General features: G+C 44.7%; 1 protein-coding gene across 5 annotated transcripts in view; it reads left to right on the top strand.

The window, feature by feature from the left end:
- Positions 1-25,171, top strand: part of LOC110500727 (ankyrin 2b, neuronal) — a 301,703-nt gene that overhangs the window by 143,686 nt on the left and 132,846 nt on the right. The gene's annotated exons all lie outside the window — the stretch shown is intronic.

The following is a 25,171-nucleotide window of genomic DNA, read 5'->3' on the forward strand; positions in this document are numbered from 1 at the left end:
GCAGCCCGCAGATCTTTTACACGCACCAATACTACATTTCCCACAATGCAAAGGTGACGCACCGAGCAGTAGGCTGCTTCATTTCAATATTTATTGGCACAGCAGTCGTCAGCATCACAGTAAAATTAACTTTCAGATACCCATCAAAAATGGCAAAACGGAAGGTGGATACTGAGAACCGGGGGTTTCAAACAAGGTGGGAGTCGGAGTATATGTTCACGAAGGTAGCTGGAAAACCTGTGTGTCTTCTGTGTGGAGAAAGTGTGGCGGTACTGAAAGAGTATAATCTGAGACGACATTATGAAACGAAACACGCGGACACACACGCGGACGCAACTGTCAAGGCCAGTTTTATTTTGGCAGAAGAGATCGCTAAATCAGCCCGGCCATTTACGGAGGGGGATTTCATCAAAAACTGCATGATTAAAGTTTGTGACGAAGTTTGCCCAGAAAAAAGGCAACTCTTTTTAAATGTGAGTCTGAGCAGAAACACCATTGCCGAGAGAGTAGACCAGTTGTCCATCAATCTAAAAGAGCAGCTTGTGAAAAAGGGAAAAGATTTTATTGCATATTCCTTGGCTGTGGATGAGAGCACCGACATTTCTGACATTGCCCAGTTGTCAATTTTCATCCGCGGAGTGGACTCCAACCTAAGCGTGACAGAGGAGTTTTTGGCTTTACGTCCTATGCATGGCACAACTACGGGGCATGATTTGTATGAAGAGGTGTCAAGATGTGTAAATGAGATGGAGCTGCCTTGGGAAAAACTCGTGGGTTTGACAACCGACGGAGCACCTGCGATGTGTGGACACAGGAGCGGACTGGTGGCGAAGATACGGGAAAAGATGCAAGAGGAAAACGCGACAGGTGAGCTGACAGCTTATCATTGTATCATACACCAGGAAGCGTTGTGCGGTAAAGCCTTGAAAATGGAGCATGTAATGAGCATCATCACGCGCACAGTTAACTTTATCAGAGCCAAAGGTTTGAATCACCGCCAGTTCAAGGCATTTCTGACGGAGTTAGAAACGGAGCATGGTGATTTGCCTTATCACACAGAGGTGCGATGGCTAAGCCAGGGAAAGGTGCTTCAAAGATGTTTCGAGCTTCGTGAGGAGATTTGTCTGTTCTTGGACAGCAAAGGGAAAGACACAACACAACTCCGAGACGAAATGTTTCTGTGTGAAATGGCTTTTCTGTGTGACATTACGAGTCATCTGAATGCAATAAACTTGCAGCTGCAGGGTCGGGATCGTGTCATCTCTGATATGTACAGTACAGTGAAGGCATTTAAAACCAAACTGACTCTGTGGGAGACGCAGATGCGGAAAGAAAATTTGAGCCACTTTCCCAGCTGCCAGACCATGAAAGAGAAGCTCTCTACCAGTGCGTTCCCGAGCACACAGTTGGCTGATAAAATAGGTATGCTTGCCGCTGACTTTCGACGCCGATTTGCTGACTTTGAAGCACAAAAAAGCAGGTTGGAACTGCTCGGTAACCCATTTGCTGTTGACGTGGAAAGCTCACCACCAAACCTCCAAATGGAGTTGATTGACCTCCAATGCAATGATGCACTGAGGGCAAAATATGCGGCAGTGGGTGCTGCGGAGTTCGCCCGTTTCCTCCCCGGCACAATGCCCCAGCTGCGCATCCAGGCTGCTCAAACGTTGTCTATGTTTGGCAGCACATACCTGTGTGAACAACTGTTTTCTTTGATGAACCTGAACAAAACATCACACAGAAGTCGACTTACTGCTGAACACCTCCACTCAATTCTGAGGATTTCTTCAGCTCAGAGCCTTACCCCGAACATTGATGAACTTGTGGAAAAGATGGGACACCACCAAGTATCACCCTCAACCTCAAACAAGTGAACATTACTGTGCAATCACATATTTAGAGTTTTTACTCAGTTCAAGTTTAAAAGTTAAAATTTAATATTTGTTTTCACTGCATGTTACTTCTCCTTAAACAAAGTGTTGTTTTTGATTAATAGATTTTTGCACTTTATTTTTTTGTATTTCAATCCAATTATATTTTTAAAATATTTCAGTTGAGTGGATGATAGAAAATTGCTATTATTGTTTTTTCTTTGAAGTAAATTTAGCCCACTTTTGCTAAAATAGAAAATATAGTCTACTGATGGTGCCTTGAATACCGGTTTCTTTCATTTAATGTTCATGTTATGGGGATATTTATATAAAGGAAATTTGTCTTTTGTGTCTGTTGAAAATTAAAGATTACTGACAGAGCCATAAGAAAATATTGCTTTATTTATCTGATCATATTGTAATATATTTGTTAGGTTTTCAGTAGGTTCAATTAGGTTCACTAGACTATATGCGTCATTTAAAAAAATTTCAATGAACATTCGAACAGTCCGGCCCTCGTCTTGTAGCTGATTTTTTTATTTGGCCCTCCGTCCATTTGACTTTGACACCCCTGATCTACACCAACACCATCTACACCACCACCACCACTATCTACACCACCACCACCTTCTTCTCCACCACCACATCTACAATGCCACCACCATCTATACCACCATCATAATTTACACCACCATCTACACCACCAGCATCTACACCACCAGCATCTACACCACCACCACAATTTACACCACCACCACCTACACCACCACCATCTACACCACCACTATCTACACCACCACCACTATCTACAACACCACCACCATCTACTACACCACCAATATCTACACGACCACTATCTACACCACCACCACTATCTACAACACCACCACCATCTACTACACCACCAATATCTACACGACCACTATCTACAACACCACCACCATCTACACCTCCACCACCACCACTATCTACACCACCACTATCTACACCACCACCACTATCTACAACACCACCACCATCTACACCAACACTATCTACACCACCACCACCATCTACACCACCATCTACACCACCACAAACATCTAGACCACCATCTAAACCATCACCACCATCTACAACACCACCACCAAATAGACCACCACAATCTTCACCACCATCTTAAACACTACCACCACTACCACCATCTACACCACCACCACCATATACACAAACATCTACACCACTACCACCATCTACACCACCACTACCACCATCTACACAACCACCACCACCAACTACACCACCATCACCTACACAACCACCACCATCTACACCACCACCATCTTCACCAGCAACACCATCTACACCTCCACCAACTACAGCACCACCATCTACACCACCACCATCTACACCACCTCCACCCCCAACACCGCCACCACTTACACCACCATCTACACCACCATCACCACCTACACCACCACCATCTACACCACCACCACCTTCTAAACCAACACCATCTACACCATCACCACCATCTACAACACCACCACCAAATACACCACCACAATCTTCACCACCATCTTAAACATCACTACCACTACCAACATCTACACAAACATCTACACCACTACCACCATCTACACCACCAACACTATCTACACAACCACCACTACCATCTACATCACCACCACAATCTACACCACCACCATCTACACCACCATCTACACCACCATCACCACCATCTACATCACCACCATCTACACCACCCCTATCTACACCACCACCATCTACACCACCATCTAGACCACCACCATCTACACCACTACAACATCTACACTACCATCTACACCATCACCACCATCTACACCACCAACACTATCTACACCACCGTCTAGACCACCACCATCTACACCACCATTTACACAACCACTACTACCATCTACATCACCACCACCATTTACACCTCCACCACTATCTACACCACCACTATCTACACCACTACCACTACCACTATCTACAGCACCACCACCATCTACACCACCAATATCTACACCACCACCATCTACACCACCACTATCTACACCGCCACCATCTACACCAACACCATCTACACCACCACAAACATCTAGACCACCACCGTCTACACCACTACAACATCTACACCACCATCTACACCATCACCACCATATACACAAACATCTACACCACCACTACCACCATCTACACCACCACCACTATCTACACCACCATCTACACAACCACCACCACAATCTTCACCACCATCTTAAACACCACCATCACTACCACCGTCTACACCACCAACACCATATACACAAACATCTACACCACCCCTACCACCATCTACACCACCACTACCACCATCTACACCACCACCACCACCACTATCTACACCACCATCTACACAACCATCACCACCATCTACATCACCACCACAACTATCTACACCTCCACCACCACCAACTATAGCACCACCACTATCTACACCACTACCACCTCCACCACCACCACCTCCACCACCACCCCCGCCATCACCTACAGCACCACCTACACAACCACCACCACCTACACCACCACCACCATCTACACCACCACCACTATCTACACCAACACTATCTACACCACCATCTTAAACACCACCACCACTACACCAACACCACCATCTACACGGACATCTACACCACAACCAACATCTACACCACCACCATCTACACCACCAACACTATCTACACCACCACCAACTACACCACCACCACCATCATCTACACCACCACCAACTACAGCACCACCACTATTTACACCACCACTATCTACACCACCACCAACTCCACCCTCTACACCACCAGCATCTACACCACCACCATTCAACACCAACACCATCTTCACCACCATCTACACCACCACCATCTACACCACCACCACCACCATATACACCACCAACACTATATACACCACCAACACTATCTACACCATCACCATCTACACCACCATCTACACCTCCATCTACACCACTACCACCATCTACACCACCACTACCACCACCACCACCACCATCTACATTACCACCTCTATCTACACCTCCATCTACACCACTACCAGCATCTACACCACCATCTACAACACCACCACCAAATACACCACCACAATCTTCACGGCCATCTACAAAACCACCGCCATCTACACCACCACAATCTACACCACCATCTACAATGCCACCACCATCTACACCGCCACAATCTACACCACCACCACCACCACCATCTTCACCATCTACACCAACACCATCTACACCACCACCACCACCATCTACACCACCAACAGTACCATCTACAACACCACCATCTACACCATCTACACCACCACCACTATCTACACCACCACCACCTTCTTCTCCAACACCTACCAACTACAATGCCACCACCATCTATACCACCATCATAATTTACACCACCAGCATCTACACCACCAGCATCTACACCACCAGCATCTACACCACCACCACAATTTACACCACCACCACCTACACCACCACAATCTACACCATCTACACCACCACCACCTTCTTCACAGCCACCAGATCCATCTACACCACCACCACCTTCTCCACCACCACATCTACACCACCACCACCATCTACATCACAATCTACACCTCCATCTTCAACGCCACCACAATCTACAACGCCAACACCATCTACACCACCATCGTAATTTACACCACCATCTACACCACCACCACCACCAGCATCTACACCACCACCACCATCCACACCACCACCACCATCCATCTACACCACCACCAGCATCTACACCACCACCATCTACACCACCACCACAATTTACACCACCACCACCATCTACACCACCACCAGCATCTACACCACTACCATCTACACCACCACCAGCATCTACACCACTACCATCTACACCACCACACCCACTGCTTAGCTAACCACATTTAAAGGACGAGGAATACCCATTCTTAAGCTGCCATCTCTCCAACCAATAGCACCACCATTCAAGAGTCAGAAGTTCACCACCATCTCTGAATGTGCTACCCTCCCCGCATATCCATGCTCAGAAAGGTGCCCATCTCTGCCCATGGACAGGCATCCTCCCTGGGCATCCTCCCCTGGCACACAGAGAACAACGATGCTACAATCAGCCTGTGCTATAGTCCTTGTGTGTTGCCAGTGAGTCTACACAGAACCTTTCTACACCCCAGGCTGATTGCAGCATAGATTCATTATTCTCTGTGTAGTGCATACATATATGTATGTGTTGACCACCTGGTGTTCCAGTACATGATGTGCCGAGGGACTACCTGGTGTTCCAGTACATGATGTGCCGAGGGACTACCTGGTGTTCCAGTACATGATGTGACGAGGGACTACCTGGTGTTCCAGTACATGATGTGCCGAGGGACTACCTGGTGTTCCAGTACATGATGTGACGAGGGACTACCTGGTGTTCCAGTACATGATGTGCCGAGGGACTACCTGGTGTTCCAGTACATGATGTGACGAGGGACTACCTGGTGTTCCAGTACATGATGTGCCGAGGGACTACCTGGTGTTCCAGCACATGATGTGTTTACCTTATTGATGTCCTGTGGTGCTCAGTGTGACACAACTGGGTCAGGGTATAGAGCGAGTTTGTGTGTTTGTCTGTGTGTGCGTGTGTCTTTTTCTGTTTCTACCCTAACACACCGTGTCCATAGACAGATTAGTGACTGTTCTGCTGTGTCTAAGGAGATTAATGCAGCAGTTTTGGAAAATAACACCTGCTCACATATCAAGTCATTACTGTGAACACTGTGTGAGCTATTGTGAACCACACCTTATTTTGAGCCGGCGTTGCCTTGGCCACTGGCATGGTGTGACATTTGTGTGTTCGCTGAAGCATTACTATACTGAGTGTGTGGTTGTCCAATTGATGAAGCCAAAATAACAAAGAGAAAAGCAACATACATTGATAGGCTAACCACCCAGTAGAGTACTCTAAACCAGACAATACACTCTGCATGTCAGAACGAACCCTTAGGCTACTTTGTTCTACGCTCTAACCAGCATCAATCCAGTAGTCAGATTTAGACACAGGGCCCTTTACCTGCTGGGGAGATTTGCTGCGTGTTGTTTTTGTGTTTGTATTTGGTTGTCCTCCTCTGTAGGCTACTGTTATTCACTGGAGTCACAGCAGATTAGGATGACTGGGATCATCGGTCTGCTCTCTCTGATGTGGTGAACACTACAGTCCTAGAAGATATATTTGTATATCTAGCTAGTATGGACATTGGAACTTGTCTGTTTGAAGCGCTTCAAAGTCACAGGAGTTGAGGGGGATAGACCAGGGCTGTCAAAAGGATTTTCCCCACAGGCCGCATTCGGTCTTTGCTGAGGTATGGAGGGCCGTACTGAAAATGGATCCGTTGCTTTTACAGTTTTTGATGCTCCCTGACTGTGTAGCTTTAGTTTTGACGACTGTTATCAAGCTGGACACAGTGAAGAGATTATAGATGACCTATCAAGCTGGACACAGTGAAGAGACTATAAATGACTGTTATCAAGCTGGACACAGTGAAGAGATTATAGATGACTTATCAAGCTGGACACAGTGAAGATACTATAAATGACTGTTATCAAGCTGGACACAGTGAAGAGATTATAGAGGACTTATCAAGCTGGACACAGTGAAGAGACTATAAATGACTGTTATCAACCTGGACACAGTGAAGAGACTATAAATGACTGTTATCAAGCTGGACACAGTGAAGAGACTTTAAATACAATAAATCTACTACTTTGCATTATGAGCATCACACACACGTTATTTCTGAGTATAGTAGACCAAGTTTATCCGGCAGTGGCCTGCCACAGTATACAGTGTGAATAGGAAACAAAATATGAGTACATAGCATCAGATCAATATTCCTGTGGCCTTTCCGTGTCAGGAGAGGGAGAGGGGGATCAGAGGAGAGGAGGAGGGCAGCAGGGGTCTCCCAATGATCGACTCTCACTGGGAGACCACTCAATACCCCCCTCTGTCCCTCTCATTCTCTCTCATTCTCTCTCTCTCTCTCTCTCTTTCTCTCCCTTCCCCACATAAACACATGTCCTTCGGGATATGAATGGTTTAATGCATCACCAGTCTCTAAGCAGACTGTCACCTCTCAGTGTAATATCTTTATAGGGCTCTGTCTCCATCTCTGTTGCCAACTAGTACAAAGACCAGATGTTGTCATTGTGAGAGCAATGGCTGTCATTTCATTCATGAAACTACGTGTCCAGACTCAACTACTGAACCGGAGATCATGCCCCTTCATCACCTCTCTGACCTGTACTGGCAGCGGTGTGACAAACCCAGTGCTTTATCTCTTAGTCTGGCGCAGGCATGTGCGACCCGTCACATTTTTAGCTAAAGGAAATGAATAAAATATATCTATATTTTTTTGTATGTTATGTTCTATATTTTTTTCCATGTTATTTTGACATTAGTACATATCAGTTTGCAAACAATGTAAAACTTTTTTTTAACATTTTTTTTTACAAATCATTGACTTAATAAAGTCGCAAACAAACATGGTTTATTTTTTGCTTTCTTGAGTAAGGCAGGTCCAAAATACAGGTGTTTCATCCTAGCGCAGTGCTTTCTGTGGTGGTGGGGCAGCCAGTGGAAAAAATATGGAGAGTAGGGGTTGGTAATGTTCTCTAGTTGCGCCGTGATTGGCTCAGTGTTCTGTCACTCATGGGGACACTACGTCACCGCCAAGTCTAAGGGTAGAGCTCGAAAATTCAAGCCCCTTGGGTCCTGCCATAGAGTTACATTAGAAGTGCCGATCCAAGAAGGCTCAAGGTCATTGGCAGCAGATAAAATGATGTCAAATCACGGTATATCTACAGTAGCTTTGATTGGACTGATCATGTCAACATCATACTTTCAAAATCTTAGCTAGCAGTCATCATCATAAATCAAGTTGACAATCTACTGGCAAATCCGTTTAATAATTTTCAAATGAAGAGAAATAATGAAGAGAAATTAAAGATAAAACATATCTGTGCTCATCAGCCATTGGACATAAACATTACACAACAAGTTGTACATCTCAAATTCAACAATGGTCTGGAAGGAATCAGTGGCTACCTGCAAGCATTGTAAAGCATTCATTAGCCTGCTATTCAGTGCAGTGGCTGTGTCGTACAAGTCTGGGTTTAAGGGTCTCTTTTCCAAGCTTAAAATTATAAACATTCAACATTGGCCATGCTGTCAATCCAACATGATTTCTGCCACGCACAAAACAACTGTAAACTCGCAACTGGGAAATCTGACTTCGGTGAGTTCAAGACAACTGGGAACTCGGGGAAAAAACGAGCTCCGACTGGGAAAATACGTTTTGAAAGGTCATCCAACTCGGAATTGTAAGTCAGGAACTCGGGCCTCTTTCTAGAACTACGACTTGAAGATCACCGACGTCCTCATGATTCAACCTTGTTTTTTTCCGATTTCCCAGTTGTCTTGAAAGCAACATACATTCAGAGAATGCCAGACTTTGATGACAAAGCCCACGATGGACCGCCGCGCCACCTTCCTGTTCAAGTGAGTCCAAAAATGTCTTGTATGCTGCAGTATACATTTTGTAATGTGCCGGGGATATATGTATACTGTAGCTAAGAAAGTAATACTAAGTGTATGTTGTGTAGTACGGTGCCTCACCCTAATAATTTGGTCCATTTTCACCTCTTAATTTCGCCTACTGTTCTGACTTGGTGGTGCACATGTAGCCTGTAACCTGTTTTAGAGAAATGTAGTCATTGAATATTGTAAGAGCTTTCATTGTCTGCTTATATGCACCCTTTTATTTATTGTACGGTTCTGACTTGATGTACATGTTCTGAATTCTGTCGCTGTACATTTCAAAAGTGGTGAACAAATAGTTATATTAACTACGTCCGTCCTAGCGCACTCATTAATGTCTTAATGGAAATGACGGATTGTCTCTTATCCGCTTGTTGTCGCATTATGACAGAATTTGTACATCTCAATTGTCAGAAGATACCACATTTGTTTAAGCAAGTCAGCCATATCAGCTGTGTTTTTTTAAAGGCAGTAAATGAGGCTGAATTAACTGTTTCGCTGACAGACAAGGCTCAACTGATAGCCAGGTGTAGCAGTGGTAAGGTGTTGGGACTGCTGTTGGGACAGCTTTATGTAGACCCTAACAGTTTGTGGGCACCGTTTGTCACCGTTATAGTGCAATTCATGTATTGTTTAGTGTTGTGTTCTGTTGTGTAGTGGCTTTGCTGGCATGCATCCCCATTTTTGTTTGCCCCACCAATATTGACATGCTAAAATTGCCACGGGTGCAGGACAGAAGATGTATGTTGTAATTGCATCACTGAGGGCTTGACCAAAGTAAACACTACCCTGTCCAACAGGGGGAAGGGAAAAAAATTGAGATTCAGTGAAAAACATCCTGTCTCCCATCTGTGTGTTTTGGCCAGGAGGCCAGGTCCTCTCTCACCATGCTAGTGTAGCTATGTATTCAGATTCAGAAAAGTTTCATATCCTCGAAGAGGCCATTCATCTTGCAGCAGTCATAAAACATATAACATCTAAAAAATAAAATACCAAAGGATATTTACAAATAATTAGGCAGGTTAAGTGCAAGTCCATAGTGCAAGTCCATAGTGCAAGTCCATAGTGCAAGTCCATAGTGCAAGTCCATAGTGCAAGTCCATAGTGCAAGTCCATAGTGCAAGTGCAGTTAGTCCAACATTTGTTGAGCTGCAGAATTGTATTTGGAGTAAAAGTCTTGGCCCTATGTGTTTTATACCTTAGGTAGTCTGTACCGGTGTCCAGAGGGAAGGAGCTGGACTTCAGAGTGGAGTGGATGGGAAGAGTCAAAAACTATTTTATTGGCATTATACTGTAGAGGGTAGTTCTTGCTGTTGCTGCCCCATGATTTCTCCACAAGTCCTGACTATCTTGCCCAACCTATTTTTTCTGTGCGACCTTGATATTCCCAAACCAGCAGGTCAAGCAGTAGGATATAATTCTCTCAATGAATGATTTATAAAAGAGAACCATGATGGTTAGATCAGCATTAAAAAAGTGCAGTTTTCATAGGAAGTACAGTCTCTGTTGGCCTTTCTTAAAAATAGTGTCAGTACACTGATCCCAGGACAGCTTGTTGTCAATTACTAGACCAAGGTGTTTGTTCTCCTCCACTATTTCTCACCTTTTATCAGTGAAGGTGTGTGCATGGTAGTGTTCCTTCGAAAGTCATTCACCATGCCTTTGTTCTTGATGTATTTCATATTAGATGGGATGACTCACACCAGACAGTAAAATCATTCAGAGCCGGTCCGTGCTCCATCTCATCCCCTTTGAGAAGACTGACCAAAGCAATATCGTCAGCATATTTGATCAGGTGGCGCCCTGGGAACCGGCTCCGGCAGCTGTCTGTATACAGTATGTATAGTACTGGTGAAAGAACACTGCCCTGTGGGGTTCCAACTGAAGTAGTGTGCACCTCAGAGAGTATGTTGCCAACTCGTACCTGCTGAGACCTATCAGTTAGGGAAGTTGGTGATTCATGTGATAAGCACAGCATCAAGTCCGAAGTCTCCTCTCAGTCTGTCCGTGAGGACCAACAGATTGATTGTGTTAAATGCTGAGGAGAAATCTGCAAACATGGTACACACAATAGTTTTACTGCCCTCCAAATGCATGTACAACAGATGTGAGAGCGAGAGGATGGCCTCATCAGTCCCTCTCTCTGTAAAAGGATGAATGCAAATTGGAGGGGGTCAAGAAGGTGTCAGGTGGTGTTGATTATGTATGCCTTGATGATCTTTTCAAGAGATTTGTGTGGAAAGCGTCCTCTATGTGTGGAAAGGGAAAAGGTAACCAAAGCTAGGAAATTATGGTTATTTCTAGCCAAATAGCTGATGGTATCATGACAGTGACAGGAAGTCAGTGGTCATAAGCTGACATCAGTTGGCATGACTAGTTGTGACATCAGTTGTTTCGGTCATTTCTGGGAGCTGCCATCACCCTTTTTTTTATATACTACAAGCAATCCATTTTTACTTACTTTCTGAGTTTATATTCCATTCCACCCCTTTTGTGTGTTGTTACCCAGTTGTGCGATGGGCCAAGTTGGGGTACTTTGAGAGTACACATCCAGTGTTAATCCTCACAGTTTGAGTTTACACGTTCCCTCCCTGCATCAGTGTACTATGGTCACCCACTGACAGAGTGCATCAGGTGTACTAATAACACACAGGAGTGAGATTACACTAAAAGTTCTCCCTGACATAGAGGTGCAGGTTTCTCATAAATGTAGAGGATTTTCAGTGGTTGTTGCTTCCGTGGGTCACACAAAGCTAAATTAGCATGACACGAGCTGAATTAAATGCAAAAGACTGTGAGAATAAAACGTTTGCTATACGCTCAGTGCTCCTTTGACATTTCACAGAGATACTCTTGTTTTTGTGAGAAATCTTCAAAAAAAGAGAACGAATTGTAGATTAATATGAAAAATGTATACTAATATATGAAAATACTACATGTCATGTCTCAAAATCGTCATCTATCTTACATTTATATTATTTTATGTCCTGCGGTTTCAAGAAGAAAGATGACAAGTTCTACAGGAAACTGAGCCTGTCAGGTAGCCAGTAGCCTTACTTCTTGCACAGAATCCAACCTAGCTGACGGCGATGCAATATTCCTGATTTTTGACCACAGTTTTTCTTTGGCCTCCTTCGATTCAGTCACCCTAATTCTGGCCATCCTACAAGTGTAAAAACATATTATCAGGACGATCCAAATACGGTGTCACGTGACAAATAAACCTTTATTTGATAGAGACATGAGGTTTGGACCATTGGTTTTCTTAGAGGATTATCTACACAGCTAACATATATTACCCATTGGTCAAAACATGTGTTTTTGATTGGACACCCTATCCTATGCGTTTATGGATTTTGGGACCGATATACGTTTTGTGGACGGAGAAAGAAAAGAAAACCAGGGATGGGGACACCACTGCTGTGCTTACCCCAGCAAACTGGACCTGTGCTGGGTAGAGGGACAAAGGAATTTGGCCTGGATGTGGAGAAATGGAGGATGACAGGGAGATGTCCTTGGTAAAAGCTGTGCTGATGAATAATTGAACAGTGTGTCTGTCCTCAGACGGCGACACAGCAACACAGACTACAATCGTCTTTGATGCATTACTAAGTGAGTGGTGGTACATCCAGCAGTTGCCATACCAGGCAGTGATGCAACCCGTCAGGATGCTCTCGATGGTGCAGCTGTAGAACCTTTTGAGGATCTGAGGACCCATGCCAAATCTTTTCAGTCTCCTGATGGGGAATAGGTTTTGCCGTGTCCTCTTCACGACTGTCTTGGTGTGCTTGAACCATGTTTGTTTGTTGGTGATGTGGACACCAAGGAACTTAAAGCTCTCGACCTGCTCCACTACAGAATGGGGGGGGGGGGGGGGGGCGTGCTCGGTCCTCCTAATGTTAATCTACTCATGCACATTCACTTACAGTACCATCGGTTATTACTGAAGACTGAGGTACGGTATCAGTGGTGGCTGGTGGCACTTTAAATTGGGAGGACGAACTGATAGTATTGGCTGGAATGGATTGAATGGAATGGGTTAAACACATCAAACACATGGATGAGTTTGATACCATTCCATTTAGTCCATTCCATCCATTATTACGAGCCGTCCTCCCCTCACCAGCCTCCTGTGTATGATATGTATGCTTATACAAGACAAAGGCTCTGCAAATATTGTACATTTTGGGTGTTCGGCTAAAATGGCTAGAACTGATAGAGCGAGAGAGATATAATTTATCTAAGCCACGCTCTCTCACTACGCTCTGCCTCCCACCATCCTGCCCTCTCCTTCCTCCTCCATTTAAACTCCTGTGGATTAGTGTACAATATGTGGATGTACCCTATGTAGTACAAAGTGTGTCTGCCGGTATTTCAAGTACTGCAGCTACAGTAAACCGGAAAGAGGTTGGATATCGGTTTTCTCTCTGAACTAGTGGAATGTGCTGTTGTATTTGATTTGACCTTGTTTGACAGCTTAGATCACATGATTCATGTGTATTTGATGAGTTTTAGATACAGTATTAGAATTCTCTGTATTTTCATCACTGTGAGTTTGTCAAAAAATCTATAATTTATTTAGTCGTAGTAATCCGTTTTCTGTCTAGATGTGGTGTGACTACTGGTTTATGGTTCTACTGTATACCATGTTTTGCTCTTTACTGGGATTGGGGAAATCCAGAATTACAGTCTTAATTTATTACAGTCTAAGTGACCATGGTAACCAAAGGGGAATCATGTAGAGTATGTCACAGACAAAGATGATTGTATTGCCATTTTGAAATCTGAATCTGACTTCTACAGAGTCTTCTACAGAGTCTTCTACAGAGTCTTCTACAGAGTCTTCTACAGAGTGGACATGCACTGAAATAAATCTGCTTTGTGTTGTGGAGAGAAAGAGAGAAAAAGGATATCATGATGTTGTATTGTCACATGCAGTGCAGTGAAATGTGTTGTTTTACAGGTTCAGCCATAGTAGTACAGCGCCCCTGGAGCAAATTAAGGTTCAGTGCCTTGCTCGAGGGCACATAGACAGATCGCTCACCTTGTTGGCTCAGGTATTCGAACCAGCAACCTTTCGGTTACTGGCCCAACGCTCTAACCACTTGGCTAACAGCCATCCAAGACAAGGGGTATCAATAATGAAATGCAGAAAAGCGAGGGAGGTAGAAAGAGCTGGAGGGATGGTGAGAGAACCTAGAGAGAAATGTGAGCAGGGTGTTGATTGGACTTTTACTGCCAGGGTCCAAATTACGGGGTCGAACCACAGGTAGAACCAGCTAGGTCTGATATGTGTAATATTGTTGCTAGCTGCTACTCCCAACCAGCAGTGTGGTATTCATATGAGTCATCCGTTTATCTTTGTCCATTTGTGATCACTGAATATTGATGTTTCTAAGTACTAAGCATTTATCCATACCATCCATCTGTGCAAGAACATCGGTACTTAACGCAAAGTCTCCACTTGGTCTCCTTGAAGAGCTACATTAAGTTACACAGAGTCACTGTTATGTGGGCGTCCCGACAGCTATTTCCAGCAAGGTTCAGCATCTCAACACGCAGTCCGTAGTGCTTCTCTAGTCTGCAGTGTGTTCGCTTGGTAAGGTGTCGTGATAAACTGTGTGCCAGGGATATCTGGTGGTGAGATTAACGTCTCACCAATTAAAATGACCCAGTGACTTCAGTCTCTGTTTAATTTCCCCCGCTGGTCCCAGGCCAGGTTCTAGGGCTGTTTTTGGGACAAACACAGATTCCCTGTCAATACTATTGGTCCACACACTACAGAGTATTGGACTCCACACTGTGTTCAGCTGTAGAGACCTTGTGTCGGAGGGAAGGGTAGCTCTTGTTGGGGGGTTCAGGTGAAGGGGATGCAGATTACATGGCTGACGGATGATTCAGGATTCACAGTTTTTGGGACCATGAGAAGGGTGAGGGATGTTTGTCTTCAGTGTTTAGGTATGTGTTCAGAGGCCATTTTGATGTTGTGATGACTGAGTGATTGGGTTTCAGATTTGTTTAGCCTCGAAAACCCTTTGTGTTTTTGTTTTGACTGAATTGGGTATTTGAGGAGTTGGGTTCAGTACATTGTAACATTGAATGCATATCAGGGTTACCCTGACTCAGTTCTCTCTCAGTTTCCACGGATCTCCATTCCCTTTGACCCTATGCTGGATTGACTTCTCCGCCCCAATTGACGTCCTCACTGACGTCTGGATATATGATGAGTAGCTGTAGGACAACCTCACAGAGAGCCTTCGGACTTTCATTCTGTTCCCTCTCTCTTTCTCTTTTTCTCATTTTATTTTTGGGGATGGAAAACAAGGCTATTTCTTGGCAAACTACAACTGTAGTGCTGCTGGTTCTTGTAGTTTATATTAGAGTTTCCAGAAGTACTGTGGTGGATGGTTCCAGAAGTACTGTGGTGGATTTATTTTTTTTGTTTTGTTTTTTTGACACACTGAATTCTGTCTGCAAAGTAGTTGGTGAACCAGGCGAGGCAGTAATTTAAAAAACCAAGGCTATTGAGTCTGCCGATAAGAATACGGTGATTGACAGAGTCGAAAGCCTTGGCCAGGTCGATGAATACGCTGCACAGTATTGTCTTTTATCGATGGCGGTTATGTGGATGGTTCCAGGAGGACTGTGGTGGATGGTTCCAGGAGGACTGTGGTGGATGGTTCCAGGAGGACTCTGGTGGATGGTTCCAGGAGGACTGTGGTGGATGGTTCCAGGAGGACTGTGGTGGATGGTTCCAGGAGGACTGTGGTGGATAGTTCCAGAAGGACTGTGGTGGATAGTTCCAGAAGGACTGTGGTGGATAGTTCCAGAAGGACTGTGGTGGATGCTTCCAGAAGTACTGTGGTGGATGCTTCCAGAAGTACTGTGGTGGATGGTTCCAGGAGTACTGTGGTGGATGGTTCCAGGAGGACTGTGGTGGATGGTTCCAGGATGACTGTGGTGAATGGTTCCAGGAGTATTGTGGTGGTGTGGTGGATGGTTCCAGAAGGACTGTGGTGGATAGTTCCAGAAGGACTGTGGTGGATAGTTCCAGAAGGACTGTGGTGGATAGTTCCAGAAGGACTGTGGTGGATAGTTCCAGAAGGACTGTGGTGGATAGTTCCAGAAGGACTGTGGTGGATAGTTCCAGAAGGACTGTGGTGGATGCTTCCAGAAGTACTGTGGTGGATGCTTCCAGAAGTACTGTGGTGGATGGTTCCAGGAGTACTGTGGTGGATGGTTCCAGGAGGACTGTGGTGGATGGTTCCAGGAGGACTGTGGTGGATGGTTCCAGGAGGACTGTGGTGGATGGTTCCAGGATGACTGTGGTGAATGGTTCCAGGAGTACTGTGGTGGTGTGGTGGATGGTTCCAGAAGGACTGTGGTGGATAGTTCCAGAAGGACTGTGGTGGATAGTTCCAGAAGGACTGTGGTCGATAGTTCCAGAAGTACTGTGGTGGATGGTTCCAGGAGGACTGTGGTGGATGGTTCCAGGACTGTGGTGGATGGTTCCAGGAGGACTGTGGTGGATAGTTGCAGAAGTACTGTGGTGGATGGTTCCAGGAGGACTGTGGTGGATGTGATTGAAAGAGATGAATATCAAGATAGAGGGAGTGGCACACTTGAATTTTGCCAGTTTCGGAAAACGCTCTGAGACATTCCTTTTTCACTATTGTAGCTTTCTGCCTCATCACTGTGTATATTATTATTATGTTTTGATGCTTTTTACCACTTTTCTCCTCAATTCCGTGATATTCAATTGGTAGTTACAGTCTTGTCCCATTGCTGCAACTCCCGTACAGACTAGGGAGACGCGAAGGTCGAGAGCCATGAATCCTCCGAATCACGACCCTGCCAAGCCGCACTGCTCGCTTAACCGGGAAGCCAGCCGCTCCAATGTGTCGGAGGAAACGCTGTACCACTGGCGACCATGTCAGCATACATGCGTCCGGCCCGCCACAGGAGTCGCTAAATGGCGATGCGACAGGGACATCCCGGCCGGCAAAACCCTCTCCTAATCAGTATGACGCTGGGCAAATTGTGCATTTCCTCATGGGTCTCCCAGTCTCGGCCGGCTGCGACACAGCCCGGGATTGAACCCAGAATCTGTAGTGACGCCTCAAGCATTGCGATGCAGTGCCTTAGACCTCAGTGCCACTCGAGAGGCCTCATCGCTGTGTTAGTCATATCCTGGTGTTACCTCTGTAAGTCGTCTGAGAGTTTAAACCGTTCCCGGCAGTTTTTTAGCCCTTTGAACAGCACAACTTGAATAATTAAAACAAACACTTGGGCCTCCTGAGTGGCGCAGTGGTCTAAGGCATTGCATCGCTGTGCTAGCTGTGCCACTAGAAATTCTGGGTTCGAGTCCAGGCTCTGTCGCAGCCGACCGCGACCGAGAGACCCATGGGGCGGCGTACAATTGGCCCAGTGTCGTCCGGGTTAGGGGAGGGTTTGGCTGGCAAGGATGTTCTTGTCCCATCGCACACTAGGGACTCCTGTGGTGGGCCGGGCGCAGTGCATGCTGACACGGTCGCCAGGTGTACTATGTTTCCTCCGACACGCTGGTTTCCGGGTTAGGTGGGCATTGTGTCAAGAAGCAGTGCGGCTTGGTTGGGTTTGGTTTCCGAGCACGCACAGCTCTCGACCTTCGCCTCTCCCGAGTCTGTACGGGAGTTGCAGCGACGAGACTGTAACAACCAATTGGACACCACGAAATTGGGGAGAAAAAGGGATAAAAAAATAAATAAATGTAATTAAAAAATACACGCACCTCACTCACCGGTGACATGATGTCAACCTCTTAGGTACAGCTGTCAGTTATAAACAGTACAGCATGTGTGATGTCAAAGTCTTTTGCAGCGAGATGATTGACAAGTGGCTCGTCTGGTGCGGCTCTGTCGCCATAATCCATAAAGAGGATGAAAGGGGATGCAGTAGAATAGACACTACGGTAGATAGGCTTGTTAATAAAGGTAATCTTGTGTGATGTAGACAGACACAATATTGATATTAGCATTGGCTAGCTATAATGGCTACTCTTCTCTGGCCCAACTGACCCTTCGCTAAGACTCGCCCCCTTTAGTTACTGTTGCAACCTCGGACAACATATTCACAGGAAGCCCAATTCACTGGTTCTAACCACTGGTGTAGTCCTCTCACAATGATTTCAAACTGTGTTTTTAATACTCAATGAAATTAAACACAGACTACCCCTTGCTAATCAGGAGACTCTCAGGGATGTTGTGGTGGACTGTCATTTCAATTGCTTCACGGGAACCTGGTAAAAATTAAGGTTGTAGTGTTGCTCGCCACTGGAGGGCTCTGAATGCACTGACAGCATGCAGCCAAAGTTACTAAACACTTTTGGAGCTAGCTAGTGCTCTCTGAAATCGTATCCTGATGTTGACAGCAGATGAGAGTTTTAATGATAACATGGCTAACTTAGCTAGCTTACATAAAAATAGAAGTTATATTAACTGACTAGCTAGCTAGGGTTAGCAACGTTGGGTGGTCAATAAAACAGAAATAGCTAGCTAACCAGCTGAGCTACCAAACAATGAAACAAAAGTAGATTTTCAGATTCGAGAAAATACTCCAACAGGCTTTGCATTTCAGGAACACTGTTAAATTATTTAGCCATTAAAAAAAAAAAATTGGATGAAAACACTCCGTTTCAGCAATGCCCTCAATGGCTTTCATGCGTTTCAAACGCGAGCTTGTCCGAGGTGTTGGACTCATGGGAGCGTTACGATTGGCTGCCCAAAATTCTGGGACAGGGCTTTGCGAAGGGTCAATTCTTTCTCTTACTGTATATGTGTCGTCTCGTGTGATATTGATATTAGCATTGGCCATCCATAATGGCTACTTTTCTCTGGCCCAATTCTCCCTCTTTGTATTTGTTGGCTGTCAATTGAGAGTGAAGCCGTGGTCAACGCCAGATGAGTAACCATAGATGAACATCTTGTCTGGTCTGATATAGCCAGGCAGCTGCCCGGTGGGGAGCTGTGGTTGGTTGAAAGGGGTCTCAATGAAGGGGGAAGGGGTTGGTTAAGCCGCTGAACCAAATCGACCCTAAATCCCCAACATCTGGCCCAGCCTCTGGCCAGTCGGCTTGGCTACAATATGGCTGCCATGGTAACAGCAGTACTAGACGTTAAGCCGTATACTGTATGGCACTGTGCACTTCAACACTTAGCCTGCACTAGGTCAGTTCAGGCAAAGCTGTAGGTCTGATTGCCAATCTGTCAGAAACACATTTTTATTTAACCTCTATTCAAGCAGAGCCCTGGATGACAAAATCAGCAGCAGTTATGGAAAACAATTAGATACACAGATACTACAGTCAAGTCAATATAACATGTAGGATAGCATGTACAGTGCCTTGCGAAAGTATTCGGCCCCCTTGAACTTTGCGACCTTTTGCCACATTTCAGGCTTCAAACATAAAGATATAAAACTGTATTTTTTTGTGAAGAATCAACAACAAGTGGGACACAATCATGAAGTGGAACGACATTTATTGGATATTTCAAACTTTTTTAACAAATCAAAAACTGAAAAATTGGGCGTGCAAAATTATTCAGCCCCCTTAAGTTAATACTTTGTAGCGCCACCTTTTGCTGCGATTACAGCTGTAAGTCGCTTGGGGTATGTCTCTATCAGTTTTGCACATCGAGAGACTGAATTTTTTTCCCATTCCTCCTTGCAAAACAGCTCGAGCTCAGTGAGGTTGGATGGAGAGCATTTGTGAACAGCAGTTTTCAGTTCTTTCCACAGATTCTCGATTGGGTTCAGGTCTGGACTTTGACTTGGCCATTCTAACACCTGGATATGTTTATTTTTGAACCATTCCATTGTAGATTTTGCTTTATGTTTTGGATCATTGTCTTGTTGGAAGACAAATCTCCGTCCCAGTCTCAGGTCTTTTGCAGACTCCATCAGGTTTTCTTCCAGAATGGTCCTGTATTTGGCTCCATCCATCTTCCCATCAATTTTAACCATCTTCCCTGTCCCTGCTGAAGAAAAGCAGGCCAAAACCATGATGCTGCCACCACCATGTTTGACAGTGGGGATGGTGTGTTCAGCTGTGTTGCTTTTACTCCAAACATAACGTTTTGCATTGTTGCCAAAAAGTTCAATTTTGGTTTCATCTGACCAGAGCACCTTCTTCCACATGTTTGGTGTGTCTCCCAGGTGGCTTGTGGCAAACTTTAAACGACACTTTTTATGGATATCTTTAAGAAATGGCTTTCTTCTTGCCACTCTTCCATAAAGGCCAGATTTGTGCAATATACGACTGATTGTTGTCCTATGGACAGAGTCTCCCCCCTCAGCTGTAGATCTCTGCAGTTCATCCAGAGTGATCATGGGCCTCTTGGCTGCATCTCTGATCAGTCTTCTCCTTGTATGAGCTGAAAGTTTAGAGGGACGGCCAGGTCTTGGTAGATTTGCAGTGGTCTGATACTCCTTCCATTTCAATATTATCGCTTGCACAGTGCTCCTTGGGATGTTTAAATCTTGGGAAATCTTTTTGTATCCAAATCCGGCTTTAAACTTCTTCACAACAGTATCTCGGACCTGCCTGGTGTGTTCCTTGTTCTTCATGATGCTCTCTGCGCTTTTAACGGACCTCTGAGACTATCACAGTGCAGGTGCATTTATACGGAGACTTGATTACACACAGGTGGATTGTATTTATCATCATTAGTCATTTAGGTCAACATTGGATCATTCAGAGATCCTCACTGAACTTCTGGAGAGAGTTTGCTGCACTGAAAGTAAAGGGGCTGAATAATTTTGCACGCCCAATTTTTCAGTTTTTGATTTGTTAAAAAAGTTTGAAATATCCAATAAATGTCGTTCCACTTCATGATTGTGTCCCACTTGTTGTTGATTCTTCACAAAAAATACAGTTTTATATCTTTATGTTTGAAGCCTGAAATGTGGCAAAAGGTCGCAAATCTCAAGGGGGCCGAATACTTTCGCAAGGCACTGTACATTTTACGATTTCCAATAGAAATGGCATCTGTCAAAGATGCAGTGTATCTATGATTTAAGAGGGCAAACGTCCTCTCAACAACTGAGCAACCCAGCTGCCTTGTTTCCTTGGCAACATGGACCACCAGCTTCTATCATTCATTTGATTTCCATAGTATTTTACAATTAAATTACCTGATTCAATAGGGATGGCCTGAGACCAGGGCAGGGAGAAGATGCATGTATGTCAAGTGTGTCTGAGTGGAACTAATGTATACACAGTCATGTGGAAACATACCATATACACCATGTTAAATATTACATCAGTTTTTCTTCTTCGGGGCATCAAAGTGCACTACTCCCCACTGTGCAGCATCTCCAGTTTGGCATGCGTTGATCTGTTTGCGCAGTAGCCAGAGTATGTCCATTGAGAATCCTAATTGCGTTCGTCTTGCTCATTCCCTTCTAGAAAGCTAAAATGGAAGAGGTGCTTTTTTTCCCCCAAGCTAGCCCACCCGACCACACCCACCCGTCTGCTAATGTGGCTCTAATTGGGCAATAAGGTTTTAGGTCGGAGTGCAACCCCTATCCCAGAGCCCTATGCCTCTATACCCCCACTTCTTAACAGTGGTGGAAAAAGTACTAAATTATCATATTTGAGTAAAAGTTAAGATACCTTAAGAGAAAATGACTCAAGTAAAGGTGAAAGTTACCCAGTAAAATACTACTTGAGTAAAAGTATCTAATTTGAAATGTACTTAAGTACAATGGTAGAAAAATACCTCAGTTATCATACTTGAGTAAAAGTACAAAGTAAAAGTAAATGCTATACATCAAATTGCTGTATTAAGCAAACCAGACAGTACAATTTGCGTGTTATTTTTAATTACATGGGTACTCCAACACTCAGACATACTTTACAAACACAGTATTTGTGTATTGTGAGTCCGCCAGATCAGAAGCAGTAGGGATGACAAAGCGTTATATTGATAGGTGCCATAATTCTGTCCTGCTTAAGCATTCTAAATGTAATGAGTACTTTGGGTGTCAGGGAAAATGCAGGAGTAAAAAGTACATTATTTTCTTTAGGAATGTAGTAGAGTAAAAGTAAAAGTTGTCCAAAATATAAATAGTCAAGTAAAGTACAGATACCCCCCAAAAATGTCTTAGGTAGTACTTTAAAGTATTTTTTAAGTACTTTACACAACTGCTTCTTAAGAAACGTTCTCCTCCTCTCTGTCTCTGTTGTTAAAGCCTCAAAACACTCCGTTAATATCACATAGCATGGTGACAGGACTACTGCATTCCCCTACAGCAGAAAAACAGCAGCTTCTTTGAGTGCTACTGTAAAACACCTCCCCCCTGCAACCATATGGTCTACCACAAATTAAAGCTAGTCGTTGTCTGCTCCGCCCATAGGATTACACATTCATCTCCGCTGTAGCGCTGGGAAAACTTGAAACAAAATCTCTTTTAGATGGAGGCTCCAGTGTTGGGAGGGAAGGTTGAGGGGTTGACAATGAGCAGTGGGGGGGGGGGGCACTAAGTGACTGGGTTAGTAGGATTGTTTGGTTCCTATCTGTTGTGATACATGTGCTGATGCATCATATTAACAGTTTACATCCTGTAACTCATATAGCCTCCCCAGTCCTCATTGCGTGAGTTTTCCTGGCAACAACATTTTAATAAATCTAACCTCCCCCTGACAGCAGCAACCATCTTGTCAGCAATTAAAAGCTCAGAAGTGAGTTTGACCGAAACTTGACCTTCCATCACAAGTATAGGGTCATAACAAGGTGAACGAGTCTAAGCATTTTCTGACAGGCGGCTGTTTTCATCAGGACTGCGGCAGCCTTGTGTTCTCAGAAAACCAGTCGTATTCTCAGAACGTCAGATAGCCAGGTGGGGCCCAGACAGGAGGAGTATGAACGTAGGCAGTTTCCTGCCTTCTGATAGTGTCTGAAGGGCACAACACTCAAAACAGGTGTTAATACACACACAGAGGTCTCCTAAAGAGGAGACCTTACAGTTTATCATAACACAATTTATTAACCCTTTAAAAGGTATGAGGCCTTGGTTTAACCCCTTCAAGGTGCACATCACTATATAGAGACGACTACATGGAACTCTATTCCACATAAAGTAACTGATGCAATCAGTAAAATTAGATTTAAAAAACAGATAAAAATACACCTTATGGAACAGGGGGGATGGTGAAGCAACACAACGATAGGCACAGACACACACATGATAACATGCGCACTATACACACGGATTTTGTACTGTAAACTGTATATATGGTAGTGGTGGAGTAGGGGCCTGAGGGCACACAGTCTGTGAATGTATTGTAAAGTTTTAAAAATTGTATAAACTGCCTTCATTTTGCTGGACTCCAGGAAGAGTAGTTGCTGCCTTGGCAGGAACTAATGGGGATCCATAATAAAACCCAGGAAGAGTTGCTGCTGCCTTGTCAGGAACTAATGGGGATCCATAATAAAACCCAGGAAGAGTTGCTGCTGCCTTGTCAGGAACTAATGGGGATCCATAATAAACCCCAGGAAGAGTTGCTGCTGCCTTGTCAGGAACTAATGGGGATCCATAATAAACCCCAGGAAGAGTTGCTGCTGCCTTGTCAGGAACTAATGGGGATCCATAATAAAACCCAGGAAGAGTTGCTGCTGCCTTGTCAGGAACTAATGGGGATCCATAATAAACCCCAGGAAGAGTTGCTGCTGCCTTGTCAGGAACTAATGGGGATCCATAATAAACCCCAGGAAGAGTTGCTGCTGCCTTGTCAGGAACTAATGGGGATCCATAATAAACCCCAGGAAGAGTAGCTGCTGCCTTGGCAGGAACTAATGGGGATCCATAATAAAACCCAGGAAGAGTAGCTGCTGCCTTGGCAGGAACTAATGGGGATCCATAATAAACCCCAGGAAGAGTTGCTGCTGCCTTGGCAGGAACTAATGGGGATCCATAATAAAACCCAGGAAGAGTTGCTGCTGCCTTGTCAGGAACTAATGGGGATCCATAATAAAACCCAGGAAGAGTAGCTGCTGCCTTGTCAGGAACTAATGGGGATCCATAATAAAACCCAGGAAGAGTTGCTGCTGCCTTGTCAGGAACTAATGGGGATCCATAATAAACCCCAGGAAGAGTTGCTGCTGCCTTGTCAGGAACTAATGGGGATCTATAATAAAACCCAGGAAGAGTTGCTGCTGCCTTGTCAGGAACTAATGGGGATCCATAATAAAACCCAGGAAGAGTTGCTGCTGCCTTGGCAGGAACTAATGGGGATCCATAATAAAACCCAGGAAGAGTAGCTGCTGCCTTGTCAGGAACTAATGGGGATCCATAATAAACCCCAGGAAGAGTTGCTGCTGCCTTGTCAGGAACTAATGGGGATCCATAATAAACCCCAGGAAGAGCAGCTGCTGCCTTGTCAGGAACTAATGGGGATCCATAATAAACCCCAGGAAGAGTTGCTGCTGCCTTGTCAGGAACTAATGGGGATCCATAATAAACCCCAGGAAGAGTAGCTGCTGCCTTGTCAGGAACTAATGGGGATCCATAATAAACCCCAGGAAGAGTAGCTGCTGCCTTGGCAGGAACTAATGGGGATCCATAATAAAACCCAGGAAGAGTAGCTGCTGCCTTGGCAGGAACTAATGGGGATCCATAATAAACCCCAGGAAG

This window comes from Oncorhynchus mykiss, chromosome 21 (assembly GCF_057628025.1).
Source record: "Oncorhynchus mykiss isolate SJ-2025 chromosome 21, ASM5762802v1, whole genome shotgun sequence".
NCBI classification, from domain to species: Eukaryota; Metazoa; Chordata; class Actinopteri; order Salmoniformes; family Salmonidae; genus Oncorhynchus; species Oncorhynchus mykiss.